Below are 13,325 nucleotides of genomic sequence, written 5' to 3'. Positions count from 1 at the left end.
TATTCCATCATTCTAAGAACTCATTTTATGGGTAGTTGCTGTCTTATTCTTCCAGGTTTTTCAGGTTTGTTATTTGCAAAGAATGTTCAGATCTTTCTTAGAATTATGTTAATTGTCTAACACTGCCTCTTTCTACACTTTCTCTTTTAACCTCTCCAATACACATTAAAAGCCTGAGGTTTCACTCCACTCCCCCATAAACAAGCTGCTAAAAGGAAGGTGATTAAGGAATTAGAGCATCAGTTGTGTTGCTTATAAGATCTTTCTTGTTGCTGTTGTCCCGCGGTGGGATGTGATCCAAGTCTGAGAGAGCCAGGCACATCTGCCTTTGACACCTGTACTCTCTCCACTCTCCCTCACTGCCCGTTCTCACAGGAGAAGGATGAGGAGAAGGCAAAAGAGGAGGAAGAGGAGAAACAGAGATGCTAAAGTAGTTTGCTTTTGAGGAAATTCAATATCAACTTTTTATACTTTTGAATGTAACTCTCCAGCAAGATATTATTCATAATTAATAAGGTAATATCCTATAAATATCTGTAATAGCTACCTCACAGAATTGTTGTAAGGATACTATTAATATTTAATAAGATAATGGTACCTTATTAATATGTAGATATTATTTAAAGCTACTTCACAGGGTTGTAGTGAGGAATAAATATAAGTATACAAAGGGCCTGACACATAAATGGTATTTATTAAATAGTTATTATTACTGATACTATGAATTTGGTAGAAACACAGGCTCCAACTCTGGAGTCAGACAGACCGGAGTTTGCGTGAACTTGAACAAGTTATTCAAAGTCACAAAACCTCAGCTTCCTCATCTATAAATGGTAGGAAATAGTTCCTACTTCATAGTATTATTGTGACGATTAGATGTAATAATGCTATGATATTTTGCATTGTGCTTGTCACGTAGTAAATGTGGAGTAAACATTAGTTATTATGTGAACGTCGGTATGAGGAGCTTATCATTCTGTTTTTCTTTATTTTGTTCCTGATGTCAGCACACTTGCTATTTCCTTGTTAATGAACCCACATGCCTTTTCCCCCTCTTTTGGAATATCGATGCTTTTGAAATTCTGAAACCAACTTGGAAGAATTCCACTGGATTCCTTCCTTTGCGCCTCACTGAGTAGACTTTGATTACTTTTTTCCCCTTAAATTCCCTAGGTCCTCTCTCTTTGCCATCATTATTGTAACTTAGGAACTCTCGATGCACAGACCATTATTCAATCCCAGCACATCTTGTATCATGGAAAGTCTGTTCAAAAACAGTCATGCCCTTGATTATAACCATGATACTAGATTCATGTCCATAGCGGTTGTTTTCTCCAATCTTCCACCTTAAGCCTTTATTTTCACATCATGAGTGAGAACCCACCATTATTTTTACATCACCTCAGTGGTACCTCTTCCCAGGTCCTTGGATGACCTTCTCTCACCTGTGGCTGTCATCCTACTTATCTTGTCTCTATTTATTACCCAATCATTCTTAAAATGATTTTTTTTTCTATTTGTCTTTTTTCTTTGCAGTTTCCGCTTCTTTTTGAGGCTATAATAATATGATTTAAATGTTTGTGCCATTTACTAAACTCCAGATTCCAAATTAAAGAAGTCACTATGCTGAGTGACTTGGCTAGCAGAAAGACATAAGTCCACTATAATGCCTATATGATGATCATGTTCTAAACTATATACTGAGTTTTTGTACATAAAACTTAACTTTAAATATCCAAAAGGGAGTTTATTTCTCATAGTAAATTCCTTTGTAAAGCAGATAACTACCCACTAATTTAGGTTTATACATAAAGATATGAGAAAGATGATACTGTGTCAGATCTGTAATTCATTTGGGATTCTGTCTCCAGAAAGACTTTATGAAGATTGTAGCTATCGGACCTACTTAAAAGTTGGAAGAGATCCTACAGCTTACATTTTTTTGGTCCCATATGGCTAACCATAATTTTTTAAAGTAATGATATATGAAAAATAAATATGCTTCTGGATAACCTAAAGAATTAATCATATTTATTTATCCCTATTTTCTTCCAAAATCTCATTAAAAAGTTAAAGTCATGGGGGTAGGGCAGAGATAAAAAAAAAGATACAAATCTACTGAGGGAAAAGACCACAGCAAATGAGAGATAACATTTTGGAAGACGGAAAGAGGGTAGATGATAGTAACTGATTTAGTAGAGAGGAGAAACAGAAACACCAAGGCTTTCTGGGAGGTAACAACAAGAACCAAACCAACACCCATGCAGGACCCCAGAAAGACTGTGGAGGTACCTGACTGGGGTGGCACTAAAAACCAAAGGATTGACTGAAGGTTTGTATAGAGGAGTACCAAGATTGCCTGCTGTTCCTGCGCAGGCACAAGTGCACACTTCCCCCACCCTAAGGGAAGACTAGATGGAGGTTTACTCTCTGGAGAGACTGAATCAGAGAGCTTTTGGACTCTGGAATTCCTTGATGTGGCTGAGGTCAGAGGGTGAAGCACTTTACTAAAAACAGAGAAATTACACGAGAAATGAAGAAAGTCTTTGATGGGCTCATTAGTAGACTAGATATAGCTGACGTGGCTGTATCCTGTGAAGTTACCCCTCTAAAGTAAAGAAAAAAAGACTTTCCCAAACAAAAATTGAGGTAATTTGTTTCCAGTAACCCTGCAAGAAATGCAAGAAATGTCCTGCAAGAAATGTTAAAAATTCTTCAAAGAGAAGAAAAATTATATAGATCAGAAATGGGTCTATATGAAGAAATAAAGAGCATTAGAGAGAGAATAATAAAAGGAAAAATAAAAACTTTTATTTTTCTTATTCTAGTTGATCTAACAGATAAAAGTTTTTTCAAAATAATAGCAACAACGTATTTGATTATGTATGCTTATGTAATGTATGTATATGTCTATGATAATATACATATTTGCATTTGCTTATATATTAGTGAACTAAATGACAGCAATGGTACAGGGATAAGAGGGAAGAATTAGAACTATTTTGTTGTTATAATGCACTTGTGCTACCCATAAAGTGGTACGGTGTTGTTTTTAAGTGGATTTTTATTAGTTGTAAATGTATATTGCCAACTCTGACAACCACTAAAAAATGCTTAAGACGAAGTATAATTGATATCTAAGAAAAGAGAGAAAATAAAATCATATAAAATGTTCAGTTAAAAATCACAAAAGGAAGGAAAAAAGTGTGGAAGATGAAAATATGAATAAAGAACAAGGGAAACAAAGAGTAAGCAGTAACAAATATGGTAGATATTAATCCAACTATGTCAATAATCACTTTGAATGTCAATGGTCTAAACACACTAACTAAAAGACAGATTGTCAGAGTGGATGAAAAGTAAGACTTAACTATATGTTGTCTATCAGAAACCCACTTTAAATATAAAGATACATGTAATTGAAAGTAAAGATATGAAAATACATACATATTAATACTAATCAAAAGAAAATGGGGGATCAGCCGTATTAAATTTTGGTAAAACAGACTTCAGACCAAAGAAAGTTATCAGGGATAAAGTCCTCACATTACAAAGTGATAAAGGGGTCAACAGTCCAAGAAGACATAACAATCCTCAATGTGTATATGCCTAACAACAGAACAAAATACCTGAGACACAAGCTGATAGAACAGCAAGGAGAAATAGATAAATCCTCTACTGTAGGTGGAGACACCAACACCCCTCTATCAGAAATGGACAGATGCAGAAGGCAGAAAACAGCAAGGACACTGTTGTACTCAACATCACCATTGATCAAATGAATACAATTGACATCTACAGACTGTTTCATCTGACGACTGCAGAATACACATTCATCTCAAGCTCACATGAAACATTCATCAATATAGGCTGCATTCTGGGTCATAAAGCATACCTTAACAAATTTAAAAGAATAGAAATTATTCAATGTCTGTTCTCAGCCCACAGTGGAATTAAACTAGAAATCAATAACAAAAAGATAGCTGGAAAATCCCAAAATATGTCGAGACTAAACAGTGCACGTCCTGATAACACACAGGATAGAAGAAGAAATCTCAAAATATTTTGAACTAAATGAAACTTAAAATACTACTTATCAATAGCTGTGGGATCCAGCAAAAGCAGTACTTAGAAGTAAATTTACAGCATTGGATGCATTTATTAGATGACAGATCTAAAACCAATGATCTAAACTTCACCTTATAAAACTAGAAAGAGAAAAGTAAACCAAATCCAAAGTAAGTAGAAAAAAATGAATATTAGAGCGGAAATCAATAAAATTGCAAACAGAAAATCAATAGAAACAACCATCCAAACCAAAACTGGTTCTTTGAAAAGATCAATAAAATCGATAAGCCTGCAGCCAGGCTAACTAACAGGGGGGAAAAAAAAAGGAGTAAGAAGAAAAAAATAAGGAGAAAGAAGAAATTAATAATATCAAAAATGAAAGAGGAAACATCACTATAGATCCCATAGACTTTAAATCAGTCACAATCCTAACCTTTCATTTCTAAAGTCATCAGTTAGTCTGTAAAGTTACAATGTTTGCCATTCCTGCTAGAAAGGTGGGACATCTTGCACAGAATGATAAAGTTATCATAAATCCACAATGACAATCATAAGCAAATAATAACTTCCTTCACTGTTTTCACTTTAGAAATATGGGTTAAGAAGTAAGGCAGAAGCAAATGGTTATTTGGAAATACTGTCAGAAGCACAGTTCTCATACCAATAAAATCTAGATACATCTTTCATGGTGACTATTGGATCACATTCTGGTAAGAGGAAAAGTATTTTAGAGGAGGTGAGTTTCTGGCTTCACGTTGGGGTTAGATGTAGTTGTTAGACTATAAAGAAGACTGTTTTCCTTGGGACACATGTTGATCTGAGGTGATTTAAATGGCCCTTGCCTGAAGGCAGCAAGTTAAGGCACCACAATTTTTTCTTTACAGCCTTTGATTCTTGAAAACAAGGGTTAGACCAGAGAGTTTATACTTGGGCTAAGGTGATATCCTCTTGGGTCTACCCTAGTATTTCAGTGCTTAGAAGAATATAATTAAAGTAGTTTCTATGTGGGATTTGAAGTTCAGATTTCACTTTTACACTTGAGTTAATCCACTTGGTCTTGGAAAATAGCATTTCCAACCTCTCACCATGTCTTGCCAATGTTACCTCCTAAATTTCTCTCAAATCCATCCTCTTCCCCTCAACTTCACTGCCACCACCCTGGCCCAAGCTACTGTCTTCTCTTGCCTGGGTTCTCCAACAAGCTAACCGGTGTTATTCATTCCATTCCTGTCCTCCTACACTTAGTTTTCCACACTGCAGCCAGATTGTGATCTTTAGGAAAAATTAGGTCACTAGGGTGATCAACCCCTTGGCTTGCCCGGAACTTTCCCAGTTTTAGCACTGAAAGTCTCCCATCCCTCAGTCCCAGGCAAACTGGGATGGTTGGCCACCCTAGAATTCTGCTGAAAACCTGCCAGCGGCTTCCAATCAGCCTTGGAATAGAGCCTTTTATGATGGTCTATGAGGCCCTATAGAACCTGTCTCTTGCCTTCATCTCCAACTTATCTCATACTAGGATCCCCAGTGGGCTGACCACTCCAGGTACGCTGGCTTTATCTTATTTATGAGAACTTATCATGCTCCTTTCCACCTCAGGGCCTTTGCCTTTCATTTCTCTGCAGGGGATGTACTTTCTGCCTCCTTTCACTTAGTCAACTCAGGTCCAACCTTTGTATCTCAGCTTAATCCTACCTCACTATGTTAAGTGCCTCTAATGTAAGCTCTGAGAACATTCTGTTTCTTCCCTTCATAGCATTTACCATGGTCATGCCATTTCTCATTAGTAGTTTATAATATCTGACTCCCATACCAGGCTGTAAACTCTGTGAGTGTAAGAACCATGTGTGTTTTTGTTTATCACCGTGGCTTTAACTCCTAGAATGTGCCTGGGATGGAAAACGGGCTCAGTAAATATTTGCTTCAGTTCCACTGCTAATGCCGTGGGCTAGAGTTGAGATTTTTGCAGCATTTGCCTTCTTCTAGCCTATTCACCTTCCAAACCGTGAAGTCCAGTACTGCCAAACAAATACCCTCTGAATTCCCACAGCCATCACTGTCCCATTGGTCTGTTGATGTGCCCCTTTATATAATTAGAAAGAACACATTTATTAAGAGTGTGCTGTACACCTGTACTGTGCTAGATACTTTATATAGTTAATCCAGTTTGCTCCTCACAACCACTCTTGAGGAATGTTCTCCCTGTTTTACATGTGAGAAGACAAAGGCTTAGAGAGATTAGGTAACTAATCTCTCTGGGTCTAGGGCTGGTGACCTGCAACCAGGATGGTGCTTGATGCGTAAATGCCTGCAACTGTGGCTTTCAACTACGTGTTTTATTAATTAGAATTAGGTTTGGCTATGTATGACAGAAAAGTCAAAGTACAGTATTAGTGACTTAAGGAAGATATAAACTTACACTTTTCTCATGTTGAAGAGACCAGAGGAAAGCAGTCTGGGGTTAGGATGGCCTGATCATCAGGGACCTAGACTCCTCCTGTGTGGCAGTTTGCTCACCCCAGCTTGTGACTTCCACCTGCTGGTCCAAAATAGCTACTTGAGCTCCAATTTATCTCATCCCTATTTAGTTAATAAGAATGTGGAAGATGTGAAGAAAAAAAAAAAGGTTGTGCCCACATCCTGTAAAGGTACTTTAGAGAAGTCACAGCTGACACTTCTGTTTATATTTCACTGGACAAAATACAGTCATATGATCACCCTACCCCGCAAAGGAGGCTAGGAAATGTAGTCTGTAATTTTGGTTGGCTATGGGCCCAACTTAAGAAAAAAAAAATCCTCTTAACTATACTGCAATTTTAAAAAAGATCCTCCTATAAAGAAGAAAGAAAGAATGGATTGGGGAAATAATCAGCATTGTCCAAACACACACTATAGCACATTCTACTTCTGACTCTCAAACTATCTCCAATAAGCTTCTTGTTTTTCATCCTTCACTCTCCTTAAACCTTTGCTACAACAAGGCCATTCACTTCTCCGTCTCCCAGACAGATCAAGCTCATTTTAAGTTTTACTCTCCTTGCTGTCTCTCCTTGGGAAGGCCTCACCTTCCACGCTTTACCCACCTGCTCACCTCCTCCCTCCATGGAGGTTCCATGAATTTCTCCAGTCAATATACTTCCCCCTTATTTGAGCTCCAACTGCAAACATCAAATGCCCACATAGCATAGAGGCATTTCAACATCTTCTGTAAGTCTTTTCTATATTATCTTTCTTTCTCCCAAATAAAATGGCAGAAGCAAAATTCTGGCACATAGGAAACATTTAATAAATAAATATTTGCTGATTAATATGTAAAATAGTCTTGTTTATATACACTAACACTAATCTAGACCTCTGGTTTATTCAGGATTTTGTCAATGCAAGTTAGTTTCCACAATGGGCCACAATGGGACTTCCATTATCCCTCTTCCATGAAAATATATCCATCTAATGAATATTTGTTGAGTACACTTTAGAAGTCCCCATGGAAGAAGGCTTGCTCTGGGTTATCCATTGATAGCTCTCACTTGGTTTCAAGTTTTTCGTTTTTTTACTGAAGTAGAGTTGATTTACAATATTGTGTTAGTTTCTAGTGCAGAGCATAGTGATTCAGTTACACATATGGATATGGTTTCAAGTTTTGAGTTAACGTGATGTTGTTTGTTGTATTGTAGTGCACTGTTTATCAAACCTTATGTACACACAAACCACCTGGGGAATCTTATTAAAATGCAGATCCTGATTCAGAAGATCTGGAGTGGAGCCTGAGATTATGCATTTCTAATCCATCCCAGGTGACACCGAAGTTGGCCTACCGCACAGTAAACAGCAAGGCTCTGGAGATCTTCAGAGCACCTGACTCAGATTACTTGAAGATGCTTTTTAATGCTGGTGATACCGAGGCCCCACATCAGACCCAATGAGTCAGAATCTCCGGGCTGGGGCCCAGGAATCCACATTTTAACAAGCTCTCCAGGAAATGATCATCTACACCAAAGTCTCAAGTTAAAAAGAACTGCAGATGATTCTTATGACTAGGCACATTTAAAAACACTGAAATAGAGTAGGTACCTTCTTGGAAGAATGTCATTCAATTCAACATGACATGGAATTACTGAAACTTTACCAGAACCTCATATAAGAACTTAAACTATATAACTAATATAACTTGCATGGCTCCAGACTTTAAAAATCCCATACTTTAAGAGACACCATTTTAGCCTCACTCTTTTGCCCATAGCTTTGTTTAATTCCTGGTACTTAAAACAGGAGCTTGTCCCTAGAAGACTACACAATAGGAAACCGAGGGATGAGGGATTCTTTGTTGACAGTTTCCAATTTACAATCAGGTTATATTTCGAGAGAATGGAAGTTTGCATTTCCCCATGGAAATCATATTCTGGGTGAGAGGAGGCAGGGAGCAGGGCCTGTCAGCCTTTGGGGTGATAGGGGGTGGGAGCCTCCCTCCAGGGCCTGCTGGTGGCAATGCTGAGAGGGAGGAGCTGGGATGCCCCCAGCCCTACTCTGGGGTTCCTCCAGGTTGTGTGGTTGCCAGCAGCTGATCCCAAAGATCTCCACTTCATTTTATGCTTTGAAGACAAAGTTTAAGAGAAACAAAGGATTTGAAAGGATGTTTTGTAAACTGTTTCTTGAAGACCTTTCAAGAGAAAAACCACTTGTAAAGAAATTCTTTCCTTCCTCTTCTTCTTACTTCTTTCAACCAATAAGTACCTGCCTACCTTAGGTGGTTATTGTCAATATCCAGCAAGGGGTGTGTGTGTGTGTGTGTGTGTGTGTGTGTGTGTGTGTGTGTGTGTGTGTGTGTGTGTGTAAGAGTTTTGTTGATTGCAAGGCACTGGGGAAATGCAAGGTGGCATGATTTTCATTACAACAGAGTCAGCCAACAGGCTCAGGCCCTGAGATAACAAATCAACCTTACATACATAGTTTAAAAAGGAGCAGGATGAAAATTTCTGCTCAAACCCCTTATGATTTAAGTTGGTGAGAACCTTGGAAAGAGCCAAGCTGCACTGCAGAAAGCTTGGATAAGAGAGGGAAATCTAACCCAGGTGAGGACAAGTAATATGCTTTAGAGGAAACACTATATACGTAATCAGCCCTGAATGGCTTGCTAACCTCTGATATATCAGATGGCCAGAAAGCAGGGGTAGCAGAGGAAAGGTGGACTGGTGGGGGTGGGAAAGCTAGGCCTCTGTAACCTAGCTAAGGGATTGCGTGGGGGCCCAGGAGGCCATAGAGGGTCACCAATCATTTGCTAGACTGAGTAGTTTCCTGGCTGTGGGACTTTGAGTGCCAAAATGATGGAAGTCCTAGGTAAGCCAGTAGTTGGTCACCCTAAGACCACATCAGCTCTGTTTCTGGTACATTCTATGATGAACAAGCCACGGAACTTTTCCACACCTCATTTCCTTTGCTCATAAGTGGAATTATCCTGTGTTCCTTTTCTACAGGGGAATTCCTCTTTCTTATCAAACATCACAAATTTCACCACCCCAACACCAGAACAAAGGTACTCTAGTGGTTTTGTTTGCAGTCTGAGTACCATGAAACTGCATACTTGGAACTTGTCAAATCTGTACGGTTTATATGCTGAGATCTCCTCGTACTGCAGGCTCATAATCGTGCAGCTAATCATGGCTACTCACTGCAATAAATGTGCAGAAGGAACGTGTGAAAGGGAAGAATGAGGTCAGAACCATGTGGTGTTCCCTATCAATGCAGTAGTTCTTCGGAGAAAGGACTCTGGAGTCCTGGCCGAGAAGACAGGCTTCCTAGGGTTTTTAAAAGATGGTCAGAGAAAAAGTGGGATGGAGTTCCAGGTAGGGGAAGAGCCAAAGCTAAGCTATGGAAAGTGCTCGTTTAAAACCTGATGCATGCGATGGTTAGGTAAGTAGATACTCTGTGCTGGCTGGTTACATGATTGAATAAACATAATAAAATTCTCCTTTCAAGTAAAAAATAAAGTAGAGGAGGCTGGCTGGGAAGTAAATGAGAATTGATGTAGAATTTGACAGTGTTTCCCAGTCTTTAACTTCATGGCACCCACTGAAAATGGTGATAATAATTTGGGGTAGATGGAGGCCACCATTCTGCTGCCCTAGAGTGCCAGGTTCTGCCACTGGAACCTTACTGAGATGCAGCAGCGCGCCCGGCCCATCAGTTACTGGACTCTGGGCTAACGAGGGAGGAATCGGGTATTGAGGTCCAGAAGAAACCAGATAGAGACATTCACACAATTTGCTAGGACATGGAAACACAATGTCAAATCTTGAGCAGGAAAATGAAATGTTAAAAATGGTACTTTAAGAAAAACACTACAGCCACATTTTCTACGACGGATAGGGAGTAGGTGATAGCTTGAGAATGGAGGAAGGAAGATATTTTGATAGTAAAAGGAGTAAAATTATTTGGTACAGGTAGTGATTCAGGTGAGGTACTTCTAGCCATGGAAACAATTATTTTTAAAAGACTGAAATAAACTTTAAGATGAAGTGTTAGCACCATTCTTTCTTCTAACTGTGGTTTGATGATGTCACTGTTCAAGGCATCCTACTGTCAACTTAAAAAAATGAAAAGAAAATACTCAGTCTGGATAAATTAAATAAACATTGAATTCAACAATGTTTCCTACCACATATAAGGCACTAAGCTAGACACTGGGGGAAAAAATAATGGGAAAGACAGGTGATACGGAACCTCTAATCTCAGCAGAGAACCTGAAATATAAAACACCCAAGCTTGTTGCAAAGTAGGAAGCACTGGGACATAAGCAGGTGCACAAAAGAATGAATTCTGGGGCTGGGGGTAGGGGCATGGATCCTTTGATATCTCAACTGGATCCTGAGGGATGAATAGCATCAAAAAGACACAGAAAAGGAAAGCATAAACAAACAAAAAAAATGAGCTTGTAATTGGTGAAGTTGCAACAGTGCATCTTTTCAAGATGGTGAGTACTTTCGGGTAGCCACCATGAGGGACAGGGAAAAGGTGAGAAGGGAGTGATAGGAGGTGAGACTAGAGAAGAGTGGCAACCCCTTGTGCCCTCTCTCTCTCTAGGGAATAGCTTTTCTACCTGTCTCTCCACACACTGTAGTGTGTGGTCAGAATGCACTCTGGAGCCTCAACACTGCAAATCGAGTCACAGGCCTGCCACTTGCTAGCTGAGATCACTTAATCTCCCGACCTATAAAATGTGTATGACAATATGGTCCTTATAATGTCTTTGTGAAGAATCAATGAGTTGATGCATAGAAAGAAAGCACTGAGCACTAATTATTAGAGATATGCAAATCAAAACTACAATGAGGTATCACCTCACACCAGCCAGATTGGCCATCATCAAAAAGTCTTCAAATAATAAATGTTGGAGAGGGTGTGGAGAAAAGGGAACCCTTCTACACTGTTGATGGGAATATAAATTGGTGCAGCCACTATGCAGAACAGTATGGAGGTCCCTTTAAAAACTAATAATAGAGCTACCATATGATCCAGCAATTCCACTCCTGGGCATATACTCAGAAAAGACAAAAACTCTAATTCAAAAAGAAATGTGCACCCCAGTGTTCATAGCAGCAGTATTTACAATTGCCAAGAAAATATGGAAGCAACCTAAGTGGTCACCAACAGATGACTGGATAAAGAAGACGTGGCATATATATACAATGGAATACTACTCAGCCATAAAAAAGAATAAAATAATGCTTTTGCAGTAACATGGATGGACCTATAGATCGTCATTCTAAGTGAAGTAAGCCAGAAAGAGAAAGAAAAATACCATATGATATCACTTATATGTGGAATCTTAAAAAATGAAACAAATGAACTTATTTATAAAACAGAAATAGATTCACAGAAAACAAACTAATGGTTACCAAAGGGGAAAAGGAGAGGGAGGGATAAATTAGGAGTTTGGGATTAACATATACACACTATTATATATAAAATAGATTTTTTTGAAAAATGAATGAATTGATGTATGGGAAGAAAGCACTGAGAACAGGGGCTGCAATGTTGAAAGTGACCTATAAATGTCAGCTATTATTTTTATTTTAATGTAATCCCCAGTACCATGTCATTATTTTAGTTCTTATGTTGGGAAAAGACTATTTAAATTTGAATTTGTCTTATTCATCGGGGTACAACACAACTCTGTAGGTTCTGTCAGTGAAGGAACTTGCTGAAATAGCCTTTCCAAAATATCTCATACGAATACTTCTCCACTAAAGCACCTGAGAATCTACTGATAGAATTAAGGTTTAAGGAAGTCCTTTATAAAATGTTAACACTTTAGGAAGAGGGAACATGGGCTTTAGCCACTAGCACCTCAGCATGGATTAGTTTATCACACTAGGCAGGGAAGACAGGACTGAACTGAGGAAATGTAATGTTGGACAGGTGAGACCGAAGGTTCTAGCTTAGAGTGTTGTCTGTTGGGGGTGGGGGAGTCTTAGATGGGGTCTTCAGTGCCCCTTGGAAACTAGGGAACATTTTAGTATCAAGAGGGAAAAAAGGAAATTACTGGAAGAGGAGAAGGACATAGAGAAGAGAGAATTGTTTACTTCACAATATTGCTTAGGACCAACCATGTTAATAAAAAGAGTTGCTGCAAAGGCTTAAATAAAGCTGCAGTCAAGTCTTGATGATTTAACCCACCCTGTCTAAAAAATTTTTAAGGTTATAAGCCCTAATATATTTTATGTAAAATGATTATGGATACTAATATAGAAGAAAATATATGTGTTATATATATTTCATATATACTGATATGTAATATATTTAGAGAGACATGTATTTCCTGTTTGAAGTTCAAGCTGACAACAGTCAGAATGCATGACTCTCTTGGAGTGCTCATTTCTAGGACGCAAATGTTTGTAGTGACGTGGGGGGCCTGTGCCAAGTCATTGCACATTTACAAAACTGCTAGTAGGGTTCCCCTAGAGAGGAAATACTTCATTGGAGCTTTAGTGCAGAAACTGGCACAGGTAGGTGAAACGTTTTCATAATTGCCACTAGGCAAAATAGAGGGCCCTGGAGGATTCTTCTGCCCAAGGGAGCCCCTCCCTGGTTATAAACTAATCTGCTGCGTGTACGTGGACCAGATGGTGGAATTAAACCTTCTCGGGTATTGTGGTTAGATTGTTTTAAAATGTCTGGAGACTCCTGGAAATGTGAGAAGTCATGTCTCTTTTTCAAAGGACCATCCTCTTGTGGTTTAAATGTGGGCTCTTGAAACTGAAAAT

General features: G+C 38.7%; 1 protein-coding gene across 3 annotated transcripts in view; it reads left to right on the top strand.

Moving 5' to 3' along the window:
• The window catches only part of LPGAT1 (lysophosphatidylglycerol acyltransferase 1), an 88,892-nt gene that overhangs the window by 15,115 nt on the left and 60,452 nt on the right, over positions 1 to 13,325 (top strand). The window lies entirely within an intron of this gene.

This window comes from Camelus ferus, chromosome 23 (genome assembly GCF_009834535.1).
Source record: "Camelus ferus isolate YT-003-E chromosome 23, BCGSAC_Cfer_1.0, whole genome shotgun sequence".
NCBI lineage: Eukaryota > Metazoa > Chordata > Mammalia > Artiodactyla > Camelidae > Camelus > Camelus ferus.
This window is presented reverse-complemented; position numbering and strand designations above follow the sequence as displayed.